The sequence below is a fragment of the Geotrypetes seraphini genome, chromosome 9, assembly GCF_902459505.1.
Source record: "Geotrypetes seraphini chromosome 9, aGeoSer1.1, whole genome shotgun sequence".
NCBI lineage: Eukaryota > Metazoa > Chordata > Amphibia > Gymnophiona > Dermophiidae > Geotrypetes > Geotrypetes seraphini.
In genome coordinates, this window is record NC_047092.1 from 174,643,520 (window position 1) to 174,661,042 (window position 17,523).

The 17,523-nt window shown below is 42.6% G+C and overlaps 1 protein-coding gene across 7 annotated transcripts in view; it reads right to left on the reverse strand.

Moving 5' to 3' along the window:
• Positions 1 to 17,523, reverse strand: part of TBL1XR1 (TBL1X receptor 1) — a 226,475-nt gene that overhangs the window by 162,806 nt on the left and 46,146 nt on the right. For 4 of the 7 annotated variants that reach the window (XM_033958026.1, XM_033958031.1, XM_033958027.1 and 1 more), the window contains exon 3: positions 9,195 to 9,237. The exons of 2 other annotated variants lie outside the window; for them this stretch is intronic. The gene's annotated coding sequence lies outside the window, so the exon portion shown is untranslated. Of the gene's footprint in view, positions 1 to 891; positions 934 to 9,194; positions 9,238 to 17,523 lie in introns of all 7 variants that reach the window. One more of the 7 variants, XM_033958028.1, reaches the window with a different exon arrangement.

Below are 17,523 nucleotides of genomic sequence, written 5' to 3' on the forward strand. Positions count from 1 at the left end.
TAATATATCATCTATTTGAGAATGAGTAACCCCATTTTCATCCGTAATAGCCACAATCTTTACTTTCCTTTTTTTTGCTAGTAAACTTCCCGCTTTATTTGAGTGTCCATAATACAAAGCCTGTTGAGTAAACAATTCCTTCCTAGCCAATTTAGAAGAGATCTCATTATATTTATATTTAGCTTTTAAGAGGGACTGGAATGTATCATGTTCCCATTTTACCGTTAATTTTGTTTCTAATTCTTTAATCTTTTCCTCTAGATCAAAGAAATCCTTTTTGATTGAATATTAATATGAGCCAAATAGGAAATTATATTCCCTCTCATGGTAGCTTTAAAAGCATCCCATAAAGTTTCCAATAAGATCTCTTCTGAGGAGTTTAATTGGAAATATTCCTCCATTTTTATATTAAATTCTTCAATAAATTTTGTGTCTTCTAGGAATGTATTATTGAACCTCCAAACAGGTCTCTTTCCATCTTGCTCTCCCAATTCAAATTCTATCCATACACCACCATGATCTGATAGAATAATTGGATCTATGGTAGCTGTTCTGACCTGTTGTATAAGATTATCTGAAACAAAAATATAATGAATCCTGGAAAATGATTTATGAACATGTGAACAAAAAGAAAATTCCTGAGCATTAAAGTGTAAAATTCTCAAGATGTCTTTTAGCCCACAAACTTGAATCAAATTATCCAATCCTAATGATTTTATCATTCTACTAGGTTTTTTTATCCAATAAAGGGTCCACAACAGCATTAAAATATCCAGCCACTATTAAATTAGTCGTAGCCAGAGGTAGAAGAATATGTAGGAGTGTTTTGAAAAATTCAATTTGATTCGAATTAGGACCATAAAATATTAAAAAGCATCAAAATATCCTTACCTAAGCTCATTTTCACATGTATCCATCTACCCATAGGATCAGCTGAAATCAAGTTAAATGATGCATTACATTTTTTATTTACTAATATGGCAAACCCCCCCCCCCCCTTTCTTCCCTACCGGAGCATAAAAACATTCTTTTACCCAATCTCCTTCCAACTTTTTCGATTCTATATCAGACAAATGGGTCTCTTGAATATAATAAATATCTGCATTTTGTTTTTTTAGAAAATTAAGTGTTCTTTTTCTTTTTATGGGGTGATTAAGGCCATTGACGTTTAATGTAAATATTTTCATACGCATTTTACATTTATAATTAGTAGTTCTCTATTCATATTACCATTTATACCATAACCCATGCACATCCAGGACCCTCCCCACCCTCTATCCCTCCCTCTACCCTCCCCCTAACCCATTAAATAATACGAATACTTGAAACTGCTTATCATGACTAGCAATCAAAAAACTCCCCCAGGCACATATAAATATTCATATTAGAAGATTGTAAATTTTCATCATTTATGATACATCATTCTCATCATGTACCAAACATATTTATATTAATTAAAATAACTTAATAGTATTAAATAGATTAAATTGAAAGTATCATTCTATTACATTCTTATGTCTGAACAAAACAAAATAGAAAATAAAATCGTCCTTTAAAATAATTAAAGTGTTATCTTTAAACATTAATTCATTAATTAATTAAACATTTTCAAATTAATTATAATAAACAATTACAAACCACGTTAGAAATACTCCATATTTCATGACCTAATATCATGTCCTATTAAAGCAAAAATCTCAATACCTAACTTTAAATGAAGGTCTGAGATATTCAATTTCCCTATATTAATTTTAAGAAGCATTACTCTATTTATCATCCAACTAAACTATATAATTTTGCAGGATCTCAGAGAATAAGACTATTCAATAGCAGTTAATTAGTTCCAAGACTATAGTATGTTAATGTAAATAATTTCATATATATGTTCAATTTATATTATTATTTGTAATAGTATTACAAGTCTATAATATTAACTTAACTAAATTAACTGTTAAATTAACTTTTAAATTATCACAGACAATTATTATGCATTCCATTCCATAAATCATTACATTTTACTATTTTATATTTTATTGAATGTTATTTTATGTTTGCTATCAATTAAAAAATTCAGATTCTTCTCACAAACAGGAATTAAGATTGAGGAATCTTAAATAGTGCAAACCACTTTCTTTCAACTATTTATTATCTATAGAACATTCTTTTTTTTCTTTTAATATGTAAACTCTTTATTACAGTATATTAATTGATGTTATTGTCTAACAGCCATTCTTAAAATATATTAATTCATACTATGCAATCTATTATACCATTCAGAACATTTAAAAAATAAAATGTTGTAAAACATTTCTATACTAGTGTTTAAGCCCGTTACATTAACGGGTGCTAGAAAGCAGCCCCCTTCCCTTCTCCCCCTCCAGTTCCTCCCTAACTGTCTCTCCGTGGCCCCCCTTCCGTCTTCCCCCCCTAAGCAAAACGATCTGCCTCCCAGCACACCCCTTCCCCCGAAGCAGCCCCCTTTCCCTCTACCCCTCCAATTCCTCCCTGACTGTCTCTCCGTGGGCCCCCATTTTGTCTCACCCCAAGCAAAGCTATCTACCTCCCAGCACACCCCTCCCCCAAAGCAGACCCCTTTCCCTCTGCCCCTCCAGTTCCTCCCTGACTGTCTCTCCTTGGCCCCCCTTCTGTCTTCCCCCAAGCAAAGCTGTCTGCCTCCAAGCACACCCCTCCCCCAAAACAGGCCCCTTTCCCTCTCCCGCTCCAGTTCCTCCCTGTCTCTCTGTGGCCCCCCTTCTGTCTTCCCCCCCAAGCAAAGCTGTCTGCCTCCAAGCACACCCCTCCCCCAAAGCAGGCCCCTTTCCCTCTCCCGCTCCAGTTCCTCCCTGTCTCTCCGTGGCCCCCCTTCTGTCTTCCCACCCTAAGCAAAACGATCTGCCTCCCAGCACACCCCTCCCCCCGAAGCAGCCCCCTTTCCCCTCCATGTTTACCTGCATGGGCCACCTGCAGCACCCTCCAGCCGTTCCTCTGAGCTGAAATTCCTTCACTCGCCTCCCGCCTACACTTTTTTGAAGATGCGCGCCATCCCCGCGGTCTGGCCAGCTCCCCTAGTCCCTTGCCGCCGCCACCCCCTTCCCTTCCCACGGTCGACAAACCTCTTGGCTCCAGCAGCGGCCGCAGCACTGTAAACACGCTGCTTCGCGGCCTCTACTGCCCCGATTTGCTTTGCCGCACCTCTGATGATGTCATCAGGGACACGGAAGAGCAATCAAGGCAGTAGAGGCCGCGAAGGAGCGTGTTTACAGTGCTGCGGCCACTGCTGGAGCCAAGAGGTTTGTCGACCGCGGGAAGGGAAGGGAAGGGGGTGGCGGCGGCGGCAAGGGACTAAGGGAGCCGGCCAAACCGCGAGAAGGGAAAATCGGGTGGGAGGCTCAACGGGGATTGGGGGGAGGGGCGAAGACGACGACGAAGACAAACTGAAAAGAACTACATCTCACAGATCAGGGAAAACAGAAGCACGCAGTTGAGTGTGCATGCGCGGCCAGCGTTTTATTATATAGGATAAGAATGTTTATTCTCATTGAGGGTGCTACAGATCTTATTTTCCATATCCACTACAAGTCTTCCATTAGTGGTCATCTGTCCAGTGAGGCCGGCTCCAAAGTACATGGTACTCGACCCAGACTTGTTGGTCAATAAACAGAGTCTCTACTGTGGATATTAACTTGTAATACACAGTGCAATCGCTGATATTTTCTGGATCTCCACAATATAAAACAGACCCTGCGGTCTTTAAATTAATATAACCCACGCAAATCCCCAGACCAAATCCCAAGGGTATACAGAAGAAACTCCTTTCAAAGAACAGGTCTCGGTACTGATCAAAAACATCACTGGTCACAACTCTGTAAACTGGCAGATGGCATCTATCCATGAACTATGTTACACTATAAGTAATCTTTTCCCTCCTTTTTTCTCTGGCAATCCTAGTGGGGGCATGGCTTGGAAGTGCTGGTCAATGGACGTGTAAATAAGTTGCTCCGTCTATCCAGGCTACTTTATTGTCGTTGGATTAATATTAAAGGAGGGTCAGTTTTTTAAATCGCTAAGTCTTATTTTAATATCAATAAATGGAGACCATATAACTTTTAACAGTGTTATTTGGATATGAAAGGGTTAAACATTTTACAGTTTAACAGCTAAATTTCAGAAGGAAATATGGAACTTGTGTGGCTATCTCATTGGACAGTTTCCTTTGTCCAGCCTCATTTTATGTTTCCGGTAACAACGTCACTTGACTCTATGCAAAGAGAACAGTATTTTTTGCCACACCAGAGTTTCAAATGAACTAAGTCACGTATATAACAATTGGCTTTGCATTGTCGGCTGGCTTTTGAGTAATTCTGTACAAAGAGAGGGATATAGTAACTGCTGCGGAGGTCCTTATGATTCAATCCTGGGCGCCGAGAAGGTGGATGCACTGGGCCTGCAGAAGGAGATATTGAGAGACAGCGAGTGCTAGCCCGGACCACGCCTCCGTAGCACCACAGCAAATAACAGAGCTATGAGTGACTGGAAGTTGGACTGTGTCTTGTGCTTTAGTTTTAATAAGGCATTTGCCTCCCCAACAAAGTATAAAGTATTAAGTGATCTCATTGTTTGGATTCCAACCCAGTGCGAGGAGCTTTTGCCCTCTATTGTCCATCCAGCTCAAATCTAGCACGAATCCACTGTATCAGAACCTGAGGAGTCCATCTAAGTTAAATTATTGCAAAATCAAGGTATATTAAGGCAAATAGAAGCTTTTTAAATCAAATTGGGAAATCCAAAATGGTCACCACAATAGCGATTTTAGTGCTAAAAATGGCTCAGGGAGGCAAGGTTAAACAACAAAACGAAAACTAATGGAAAGAGTTTTTAAGAGGTGAGGGACCCCCAATCTGGCCTCAGAAACCTTCAAAGAAGATATTAAGACACTCCCCCACACAGACCACCACCGATTTCAATCTGGCCTCAGAAACCTTCAAAAAAGATATTTTAACTAGAGAATGACACGGTGACTGTTTCCCACTGGTAGCCGGGGTAACCTCCAGGAACAGGGGGAAAATCAACTGGTTGTTGCGGGTGCAGGGACAAGGTTTTCACCGTCACGTGGAGCTGTGTATGGCCTTGTCCCCGCGATAAAGGATCTGCCGTGAATCACCTCCCTTCCCACTCCTCCCAGGCAGCAGCCCTCTCCCCTCACAATTGCAGGTCTAGCAGCCCCCCCCCCCTATTGCAGATCCAACTGTCCCCTCCCTCGCAAAACCGAAAGTTACATTAGAACAAGGGACTCAACGGGAAGAAAGTTCCGAAGAAGCCCTGCGTGCGATGTTGCCTCTTCATCCATACTGTTCATGTTGGGTGGGAGGGAGGAAATTATGAACACAATCTAAATATCAAAGAATTGCGTTGGATGTTTAAGCTTAACACTATGTATCCTAATGGCTTAAATCTAGCCAGTGATTGGCTTACAGCGAGCATATGACTTTGTCTCTTGACATCGGTGATAAATAAGTAGAGAGTGTGGGTGTGTCTGTGGTATACAAGTTAAAGAACTGTGGGTGCAAAGTGTATTGGCCAGTTGTGAGTCATATGATCTAGTGGTTTAATTTATTAGCTTCCATTTTGCCGGTGTGCTTTCACTTCCGGCTCACAAATCATGGATTTAGCATTCAGCTAAGATAGTATATTGCTCTGGTAAGCTCTGTGGCATTGTTTAAATTTTAATATTGCTGGGTTTTTAAAACTTTAAGCTAACATAAAGTTTTGCTCTTTATAGTGTTCTCCTTCCCCGACCCTGATGAAAAAATGAAACGCGTCGGTGGGGATTGAGCCAGACCCAGTTTACAAAAAAGCTAAGTAACAGCTACATTGGCTACTAATATAGTATTAAGCACGAGCACTTTTATAACTTAAAAGAAAACTATAAAATAATATATTGAAAAATCGCATAATATAAAAGTTCCTGTGAGGACAGCTACCATGCGTTAAAATCGTGTGGCACTCTGAGGAACTTTAAGCGAAGAATATGGTGGCTATCTTTAATTAAGTTCTGTTTCTTGATACGATATTTTGTGCACTTTTTTGTTTTGCCTCTTCATCCAGGCAGGAAGCTTCGAAGAGGCTGGTAGGCCCACACCAGGATGCGCAAAGGGGCTGACCCGGGGGGGGGGGGTCGCACGTTTGTTTTATTTTTTTGCCGGTAGCTACAAGCGGGAGCAAGGGAGGAAGGGGGACTTGCTGGACTCATGAGGGGGTGCTGCTGCTGCACCCGTGCTTGGGCTGCAGGACCGACTGGAGCTGAATGGAAGGGAGACAGTTGCTGGATCTGGTCTGGGGATTGGAGGGGAGAAGAGAAACATGTGCAAGTCCCTTGGGGTGGGTGGAGTGGAGCTGGAGGGAAAGAAGAGATGCCAGACCCACACCTGGGCACTGAAGGGAGGGGATAGGGTGTTGGACCTATGGGAAGGGGGCTAGAGGGAAGGAAGAAAGGTGAAGGACCTGCAGGAAGGAAGAGAAAGAAGGAAAAGGAAAGAGAAAAGCTGAACCAAGGGGATGAAGAAAGAGTGTGAGTGAAATATTGAACATAGAAGAGGGAGAGAGGAAAGAGAGAACATGAGAGACACATTGGTGTAAGGAAATAAGAGGGGAGAAGCTGTACATAGGGAGATATACAAAAAGAGGGGAGATTGTGGGCATGGATGGGAGCATAGGAACAGGGACAGAGAGGGGTAATGCTAGACATGGGAGGATATATGGACACAAAGGGGTAATGCTAGACATGGGAGGGTATATGGACAGAGAGAGAAGATGGCTAGACATGGGGGAGAATAAGAACGCAGAAGGAAGATGCTGGACGGGGGGCAAGGGATATAGAGGTGTGATACTGTACACAGGGGGAGAGGATCATAGAATGGCGAGATGATGAAGGCAAGGAGATGGGCACAGGGAAAGTGACAAAAAAAGGAGACAAAAAAAGGAAATACTGAATATGGAGAACAATACATACACAGAGATAGAAGATGGAGAAAGAAGAAATGTCAAATGGTCAGGAGATCCTGGTAAGTGAGTTAAGAGAAGACAAAAGAAAACAGAGATCAACATGTTAGACCAGCATGATTTGAAGAATAAAATGATGAAATAACAAAAGGTAGAAAAAATAATTTTATATTCTATTAGAATATATCAGATTTCTGCCAAAACCATTCCACCGAACACTCTTTGATTGGCCTGACTTCATCAATTCTTTACTACCTAGATCACCACCAATCTGCTATTCTTATTTCTCTGGACTTGTTGGCCGCATTAGATACGATTCACCATCATCACTTATTAAAAAGGCTCGAGTCCAACGGGCATAAGTGATTCAGTTCTGACATGGTTCAAATCTTATTTCTCTGAAAGAACTTCTAAGGTTAGATTTAACAGTTCTATCTCAAAATCCTCTATTAATAACCACGGAATCCCTTAAGGCTCAATACTATCTCCCCTCTTATTTAATATCTTTGCAGCCCCTTTACTAACTCTGTGTCAATACGTTGGGTTTTCAGTTTTCACCTACACCAATGATTTTCAACGCCTTCATCCAGTGAACTCTGAATTTGATGAGGAGATATCCAACATCAACCAAAAGCTCTCCAAAATAAAGCAATGGCTTCAAGAAAACATGTTATCTCTGAACCTTGCAAAAACCAAAATTGTCTTTTTCCCATGGAAAGAAGGACTCCACCATCAGTTTGCATCAACGATTCTTCAATTCAGTCTATCGACAAGATAAAAATTTTCAGAGTAATATTAGATAATAAACTAAACTATCAAGACCAAATTAATTCCGTTGTCAAAATCTGTTTTCACGGGCTGCGTATGATCAGATCCCTGGCCAATTTTTGGGATGCTCCCTCAGTGAGCACTTTAATTCATTCGCTAATTATATCAAAACTGGATTACTGTAATTCACTTTACAAAGGCATCGCAGAAAAGGAAATTAGAAGAATACAAATAATTTTTTTTTTTTGTATTATCACAGGAAAAATAAAATGTGATCATGTCACACCTTTATTAAAGAATGCGCATTGGCTTCCTATCAACCATAGAATAACCTATAAACAGGCTCTTATCACATTTAAAGTCCTACAATTCAAAGCTCCGTTATTTCTAGACCGAGTTATCATCCCGTGAATTCCTTTCCATTCCTTACGATCTGAGGACAAAAACCTACTTTCTATTCCATCCTTACAAATTATAAATACTAGGCGTAACACACTTTTCTCTGTCACTGCTCCCCAAACCTGGAACCTACTACCAGCTCCAGTAAGAGGACCCTCAAAAAGTTTAAATCAAAATTTTTTAAAAAGTTACCTATATAGAGATGCCTTTAATTAATTTGCCTTTGAAGTTCAGTTAACATTCCACTTGAAGCAGGCAAGCACTGATCTAATAAATCTATTGTTTTATCCCTTCTTTGTTCTCTTTCCTATACCAAATTGTAGTTCCTACCTGCATTTCCCTCTTATCGAGCGTACGTCTGTGATTCCCAAAAAATTGTTTGTCTCCCCATTTTAATTTTTATTGCTCATTGCTTTGTATTTTATGAAAAAGCAATTTTATCAAATATGAATTAAACTTGAAACTAAGACATAATGGGGGACTGCAAAACCCAGGCCATGCTTCTTTAGCTTCCAGCTGGCTTAGGGTTCTCTCTGACCAGAGGGCAGTTGTCCTAGTTGCACTCACCTAACACTATTTCTGTCAGGCGTGACTGCGGTATTCTGTTAGCATGATTTTTGTGTGTTGTATTCTGTAATAATTTGGCTTATTCAGTTTTCTCGATAGTGAAGGGGATATTTGTGAAGAGAAGGGGAGACAGTGGTTTTGTTGATCCTTGCTCTGTATTATTTGTGTTTATAAAATGACAATTGTGCAGAATACTGTTTCTTTTTATACTTTAATAAAATAAGCTCAATATAAAATCATAACTATTTGAGGCTTGTGCGGATGGGATCAGATGGTTTGCGGGGACTGAGCTTAAGGGAATGGGGCGGAGATGGGAACAAATTTTTCATCCCGTGTCATTCTCTAATTTTAAGACAACCCCCAACCCCGATTTCAATCTGGCCTCAGAAACCTTCAAAAAAAGATATTTTAAGGCACACACACCCCGATTTACCCCATAGGCTGCAATAGCCAGTACTCACATGTGCTCGCTTGTGCTGGAAACTGCCTGAGATGTAACTGCAGCTGAAAAACAGAAAAAGAGACTTCTGTCTCAGACAAGCATGGAAACTAGATGCCTGCTTCTTCGGGCTGCCAGCCAGACCTTCCACAAAGGTAGGTTGAGGATGCCACCCCCACAGCTCCTTGCGTGTTAATGGGGGGAGTAAAATACTCCCGGAGAGCAGGCACCCTCTCCCGCCTTCAGGACCAACTCAGGGCCACACAGCCTGCACTCAAGCCCTGGACAAATTCCAGGGCAAAGCACACTATGAGGGAAACCGTCCCCAAAGTGGCCTCAACTGTTAGAGCAGGCTAGCTAGGCAGGTACCCTGAGACCAGAGAAGCCTGGTAGTACCAAACCTCTTTAACAAAAGTCTATGTCTTCTTGCAGTCAGAACCGCCCCAGGGGTACTAGAAACTTCTGCAGCACTGAAGCCTTGAGATCCAGCAAGAAACCCCCCCCCCCCCCCCAAATTCTTTTTTTTAAAAACAACAAACTCAGAAGCAGATCAGATACCTTCTAAACACATTTGCAGAAGGAGAAAACACAAGACTACAGCACAGCACACTGGGAAAGCAGGCAGAGCTGAAGAAAATGATTTGATGCCTTCTGCAAAAACACACCATTGCACTGGAATAAATTTTATTCTTGGAGGAGTAGAGATGTTATAAGAGTCCAGACTAGAGAATGACACAGGGACAAATTTTTCCCCCTGAGAACTCATTTTCCCGTCCCGTCCCCACGAGTTCTTTTCATGTCCCTGCCCCATTCCTACAAGCTCCATTCTCATCTGCACAAGCCTCAAACACTTTAAAATCGTAAGTGTTCGAGGCTTGTGCGGTTAAGGTAGAGCTTGCAGGAATGGGATAGGGACAGTGACAAACTTGTGGGGACGGGATGGGGAAATTTGAGATCCTGTGGGGACGGGGAACAATTTGTCCCCATGTCATTCTCTAGTCCAGACCTCTGCTCCTGGAGTGTACTGATGAGAAGATGGAAAGTGGGAATGAAAGGGAGGAAGGGTTTTGGGGACTATAGAGATGGAAATGGTGTTTTCAGCCCTGCTGTTGGATATACACAATGATTGCATGTTTTGTTTTGTTTTACTTTGGAAAAATTTAATAGAAATGTTTAACCTTAAAAATGAGGTTGCCACTACACAGCCATGAATGAAAAGCTCATGGCACCAGAGTATTATTTAGGACTAAAATTGATAGTTCTGCATCCAAAAATGGAGAAAGCTGTCAGGATAAAAATCTAGGCAATAACTATTTACCGATATTTATACATACTGCTTATATCTTATAGTACCTTGGGGAAAGGTGGGTTAAGCAACTTGCCCAGAGTCACAAAGAGAAGTGCTGGGATCGAACCCACAATCTCAGGGTGCTGAGGTTGTAGCTCTAAACACTAGGCTAGGTTAATTAATATTGGTAATTATTATGATCTATGAAAAATAGCAAACAAATATGTTCAAATAATTTTTATTAAGGCAGTACAAACTCTTACAATTTTCAAAATAGGATACAACTACACCCCCACCAAAGGAAAAATCTCCCCCCACCCCCTCCCTCCCATCCCAGAGTCGTTCTCTAAACAGCAAAACAAGGAACTAACAAGGTGAATGTTAGCAAATATAAGCATCAAGAATTCAAAAGGCGACTCTGCACCAAAGGAGTCATAGTGTTCCAAAAAGGTTCCCACGCCTGTTGAAATAAGCGCCCCTGAGGGAAGGAGATTCCCACAATATCTCTGCGTTCCCACATCAAGAAAATAATCACTCGAGTCCTCCACAGAGAAAGATCAGGCGCCTCTGCATCCAAACACTTCAGAAGAATACACTTCAGAGCTATCGCTATTATCCATTTAAGAAAAGTAGAAGTACCCTGCTGTCGGGGATGGTAACTGGGAAGAATACCAAAAAGTAATAAAGGAGAACAACGTATTTTCACTTTCCAAATATGTTCAGTAAAAGTGAAGACGCGGTCCCAAAAGGCCTCAACCAAAGGACAAGACCACAACATGTAGCCCAAACTTGCCTCTGGGCAAGGACATCGAGGGCACTGAGCAGAGGCCCAAAAACAAGCCAAGTATGTTCTCTTAGGAGAAATATAAAGACGCAACACCAATTTATAATGCTGCTCCCAAAAAGTCATATATTTCTGATAAACATTCAATCTCTTAATAGCAGTTGAGACCGTGTTTTCAGGCAATACAATTTGTAAATCCTGGGCCCAAGCATCTCAGAGCTTGTGATGGTCAAGCAAAGGGGACTCATCCTTCAGATAACGGTGATGGAACTTGAGAAGAATCAATTCCTGAACTCCAATGGTAGAAGCCGTAGACAGCAATTCATGCCGACCTGCAGCTAAATCTTCCGAAGGCAGAGATTGTATATAATGTCGAATCTGAAGATACGCAAACTCATCAGTAGAGGGTAAGTCAAATTCATTTTGTAATTGTGTAAAGAATTTAACAGTCCCATCATCCACCACTAGTTGGAACAAGTAATGAATCCCCCTTGTTTCCCAACCAAGAAAAGTTGCAGTATCTGTACCAGGAAGAAAGGAAGGATTGAGACGTAAAGACAAGAAAGAGGAGACCTGAGTGGAGATACTGTGAAAATGACAGATCCAAGTCCAAACTTGCTTCAAAGAACCATGTAAAACATTGCGAGAAAGGGTCCCTGGAGGAAATGGCATGCAAAAATGCACTAAAATGCAAAGTCTGAAAACAAGAAAGTTCCAAGGGAGCATTAGTAAAGTAAATGGTGCTACGAAAGAAATCATAAATAAAAACCCTGCTCTTCAAGAAATCCTTGAAGACAAACTAATCACCGCAGGAATCATCTCAATCCCCGGAAGCAACCCGCTCTATTCTGTAATACCTCTGGAAATGTCCAGATAACTTCTTATGTAATCTGCCTTGAACCGCATGGTAATGGCGGAATAGAAATCACTAATGTAATGTAATTAATGTGGCGCATGCCACAACCAACAGTCAAAAAGTGAAGGCTCAACAAGCCTAATCACCCCTTGTACCATGGTATTTATTTATTTATTTGTTTAGATTTTTATCCCGTCCTCCCAGTAGCTCAGAACGGTCTACAAGTAAACATACACAATGGAGTATAATTGGACATATAAGATTATACAATAGATTTAAATATTTGGACATACAAGACTGTGCAGCAGTTTAAATACAGGGAGTATACAGCAAATTAAGAGCAGTAGTTTAAATATAAGTAGTTTAGTTTAAATACAAGTTATTTGAGCTTAAATACAATTTATTAGAGTACAGGCTGAGAGAGGACTATGCTGAAATTTAGGGAGAAGATAGACAGGAGAGAGAAGAGTAGAGGTGGGGCTAAAGGGGAGGGGTATAGACTGAGGGTGACCTTTAGTTGAAAAGGGTCTTTACCATTTTTCGGAATGTCATTTAATGAGTTCTGTAGTCTGAGTTGTGGGGGGAGTTGGTTCCAGAGATGGGGAATGAAGTGGCTGTAGGAGCGTTTGTGGGGGGTTTCTGAGAGGAGGGACCTTCCGGGGGGGAATGCATAGGCGTATCTCCGATTCTGAGCGGAGGGTGTGGGTGGGAGTGTAGATGGGTAGCTTGGAGTTTATGTAGGAGGGGGTGGTGGTATAAATTATTTTATGCGCTATTACCAGGGCCTTGAAAGCACAGCGCTGGCTAATTGGGAACCAGTGCTCAGCACGGAGTGCTGGGGAGATGGGATCATGGTAGTTGAGGCTGTGTAGGAGGCGGATAGCTGCATTTTAGTAAGGCCCAGAGAAAACGTTGCACCAAATGGATGAGTCGCATCTCATCCCTATGAGCCAAATAGAGATGTAACACCTGGAAAACATAAAGCCAACAAGGCACAACAACCATATTATATAAACTAACTCTGACCATAAGAGAGAGGGGATATCCCTGCCAAAGACGCAACTGATTAGACAAATCGCGCAATTGGGGCTCAACATTAATCGCATAAAGACAAGATAGATCCATAGGGAGAAAACCACCAAGGTATTTAAGGTAACAGCCCACTGTATCAGAAAAAACCCCGGACAATCTGTGCGTACCGCCAAGAGAGAGGCAGAGCCATCAACTTATTCAAGTTGAGGGAAAGGACAGAATAGAAACCAAACTCCGAAATCAAATCCAACAGCGTCGATAAAGACACCACGGGATTGGTAAGAACAAGAAACAGGTTGTCCGCGATTGACAAAATTTTAATTTCCCCACCACCAACAGGTAAATCGCTCACCTGATCAAATAAATGTAAATTGCAGAGGAGAGGCTCCAAAGTAAGAAGAAATAAAAGCGGAGAAAGGGGACACCCTGGTCTAGTGCCCCGTAAAATGGGAAAAGAATCCAAGCAAGTGTCATTAACTAACAAGGAAGCCCATGGGTTGGCACAAAGAGCCTGAATTGCATCCAAATAAAACCCCCAGATACCTACAAAGTAGGAAACAAAAAGGACCAGTGAACACTGTCAAAGGCCTTAGAGGCATCCAAGCTAACAAAAAGGGCAGGAATACGATAATGATGACAATGAACCATACCTAATAAAACCTTGCGGACATTACATACCGATTGGCGCTCACAGACAAACCCTACCTGGTCATCATGTATCAGAGAAGGGAGATAAGAAACCAGACGATCAGCCAACATACCCGAGAAAAGCTTAAGATCCACATTTATCAATGAGATAGGGCGATAAGAGCTGGGATCATCCTCCCTCTTTCCAGGTTTCGCAAGTAAAGTGATAAGGGCTTCATTAGCAAAACGTGAGAAGGAGCTCTGCTGGACAGCCTCATTAAAACAAAACAATAGTGGGCCACAAAGCTGAGGCAGCAGCAACTGATAAAATTCTCCCGAAAATCCATCTGGACCCGGGGCCTTTCTCGATTTCTGAATTTCCAAAGCCTGGAAGGGCTGGTTCAAACACTCCACCGCTCTCTCAGTAAGACGCGGCATCCCTGACGACTGTAAATAATCTACAATAAGATCCAAAGATGCATCTGGGGGCAAGTCATACCACTTAGCAAAATAATCATAAAGAACCCGCGCCACCTTAGTCGTCCAGGAGACCACCCCACCACCAGGAGCACGGAGTGCCAGAATCAGTTTACGACCGTGCTGCATATCAATCAAACGAGCTAACAAGCGGCCAGGTTTATTGCCAAAACTCTGAAAATGATATTTGTGGTAAGAAGGCCATTTCTGAATATGAGAATGAAGTAAAGAATTAAGAGCGGCCCAAGTCATCAAATATTGCTCCCTAGTCGCTGCTAAGGGATGAGACAAATGTGCCCACTTGGCCACTTTCAAAGCCCGTTCCAGTGTAACAATTCCCCTATTCAACACATCAGGCCCGAGAACAAGAGTAAGAAAGAATATGTCCCCTCAGGACCAATTTAGCGGTCTCCCAGAACAAAATAGGATTATCCTGATGTTGAGAATTGTGTCGCAAGAAATCATCCCACTGATCTAATAAAAACTTCTTAAATTCAGAATCCTGCGCTAAGTATTGGGGAAAGCGCCAAAACAAGCTTCTAGAGTAAGAAGTATCTAAATGAATGTCAATCCAAATTGGAGTGTGATCTGAGATACACAAAGGACCAATCTGAGCTTGCAACACGTGAGGAAAGAGTTCCAGAGATAAAAACAAATAGTCAATCCTGGACCAAGTATTATGAGCTCTCGATAAATGGGTGAAATCACGAACTTCAGGGTGAAGAAGACACCAAGGATCAACCACCGGAAGCGAAGAACAAAAGTCTGTAAGAAGCTGTCCCTGTGCCCCCAAAGGCGTGGCTGGCCTAGAAGATTTATCATTGTCAGGATCAAAAACTAAATTAAAGTCTCCCAGTAAAAACAGAGGGTCAGTCGGGTAGCGAGAACGAAGCTGGAGTAGTCTTTGAAAAAAAGAAGAATCAGCAACATTAGGCCCATAAACCACCAAAAGCAAATAAGTTTGAGCTCCCAATGTAATATGGAGCAATAAATAACGGCCATCAGTAGTCCTATCCAGAACGTAAACCCCAAGCAGGGATGCTTTCCGGATCAAAACAGCAATACCCCCATGGTGGCCAGGCGAGGAAGCAAAGTGCACTTCACCCACCCAAGAATGGCATAGCTTAATATGTACGGCTTCCATTAGGCAGGTCTCTTGAAGACAAGCGACATCAATTTTGTGGCGTTGTAAAGTTGCTAAGATCTTAGTTCTCTTTATTGGTGAAGTTATGCCCCCTACATTCCAGGAGGCAATCCTAAATGCAGAGCTCATAGACGAGAAGAAAAAGAAGAAAAGTCAGTAAACCCTGGTAAAGAACTACAAATAAGCACTCCAGGAGCCCAGCCCCCACCCCCGGAGTGTCCTCAAAATACAATATATGAGGAGGAGAACAACACAGGAAAGGAACCATAGAGAAACAATCCACATAACAAGCATTCAAAAACAAATAAGCAACCCCAACCCTCCAAATACCCCATCCCCAGGAATCGTCCCCCCCCAAAACCAAAATCCCCACCAAAACAAAGTGGATCCCCCAACCAAAACCCCCACCCCCTCCCCAAACACCAAAATCCCACCATTCTGCCCGACTATTTTACTCCCCTAACCAAGGAGCAAAAAGGTCAGAGCCATATGCACATGTGTTCTGTCCCCGGACCTCACCCGCTCCATATCCCTTATGCTCTCCAAACACCCCACCCCACCCCACCCCCAAGACCTCCAAAAAACCCACACAAACATGCACCCCAGGAACCCCCACAACACACATTCACCCAGATTACAGTAGAAGCAGCATAGCAAGCAGCCACAGGAGGCCTGGAGGGAGTGTGGGAGAACCAGATACACCAACACCCAATAAGAAATTCCTAGAACCCACACACTCACTCACCCCAAGAAACCCCCGACAGACATTCACCCAAGAAACTTGTAGGTAGCAAAATCAGAAAAGAAACCATACAGAGTCCTGATACACACCCCATCCACCACCGAGAACCCCAGACCAGACGCACTCCCTACCATGCAAACACCCAGAAAATTAGCTGTAGACTACCAGACATACAGTATTGAGAACAACAGTCCCAAGCCACCATAGTCAACAAATGGAGCCCAAGGCCACAATTCAATCTGCAGAAGTGGACTCCACCACTTCGGAAGGCAAGGAGTTATAATAGTCGCCCGCCACAGCTACAGAGTTGAAAGTGCATCACCCAGACGAAGTGAAAACTCTCAGCAGGGCCAGGTAGGCCAGAGTGAAACAAAGCTTCTTCTGTGAAAGGGTCGTGCGAATCGGTGAAAAATTGCGAAGCTTTTCTATCAAGGATGTCGAGTAGTCCTGAAACAGGCGAATGCGATGACCATCATACAACAAATCATCCTGATGTTGCCGATAGCAGTGCATAAGGGCCATCTTGCAAGCATAATTATGAACTTTAACAACCACGCCGGGCCTTTGTTGATCATCCAGTTTTCGCCCTAGGTGGTGTGCCCGTTCCAAGCGAATGGGACCAATGCCAGCATGGAGAGGCAGATCCGCTTGCAGCCATTGCTCAAGTGTCGAGACCAGGCAAGAATCAGAGATAGTCTCTGGCAGCCCTATAATGCAGATATTTTCCCTACGGGAGCGATTTTCTAGATCATCTAACTTCGCTGCCTGTAGCCAAAGTTGCTCCTGTAGGGAATCCAGACCCTCCGTGTGCATTGTTGCCGTTTCCTCGATCTCAGCCACCCTCACCTCCAGCTCTCCCATGCGGTGAGATACCTCCAAAAAGGGAATCTGCAAACTGGACAATTGCCCGGAGAGCTGGCCAATGTGCGGCTTCAACGCTTGCACTACCGCAGCAGTGATTTCCCGGGCTGATCCACGTACAGAAGTAGGTGAGTTCCCTGCGGGGCCCGCCATCGGGCCTGCCAGTGGGTGCGATTTTTCATGGTCTCTATCCCTTCGCAGGGTTTTAGAACTCATCGGGGTCGCGGTTCTAAGGAGGTATTTATCTACATAAGAAGGATGCTAAGGCGAGTAGGCTCCAAAAGAAGTTAAATTAGAGCGATGGAGGTCGGTGAACAGGAGCTCTGCACGAACACGTCCATCCCAGCTCACCACATCACGTGACTTCATAGGCAACAAATATTAAAAACCATAGCTAGTAATACCATCTGGTTCAATTTTTTAGTCACTATATATCTTAAAAACTGCCACAAGGTGGCAGTGTATAGCATGAAAATGCACAAAGAACAAAGGCACATGCCACTATCCATAGCTTAAGGTAGTAAGTAACCTGTAACTCCA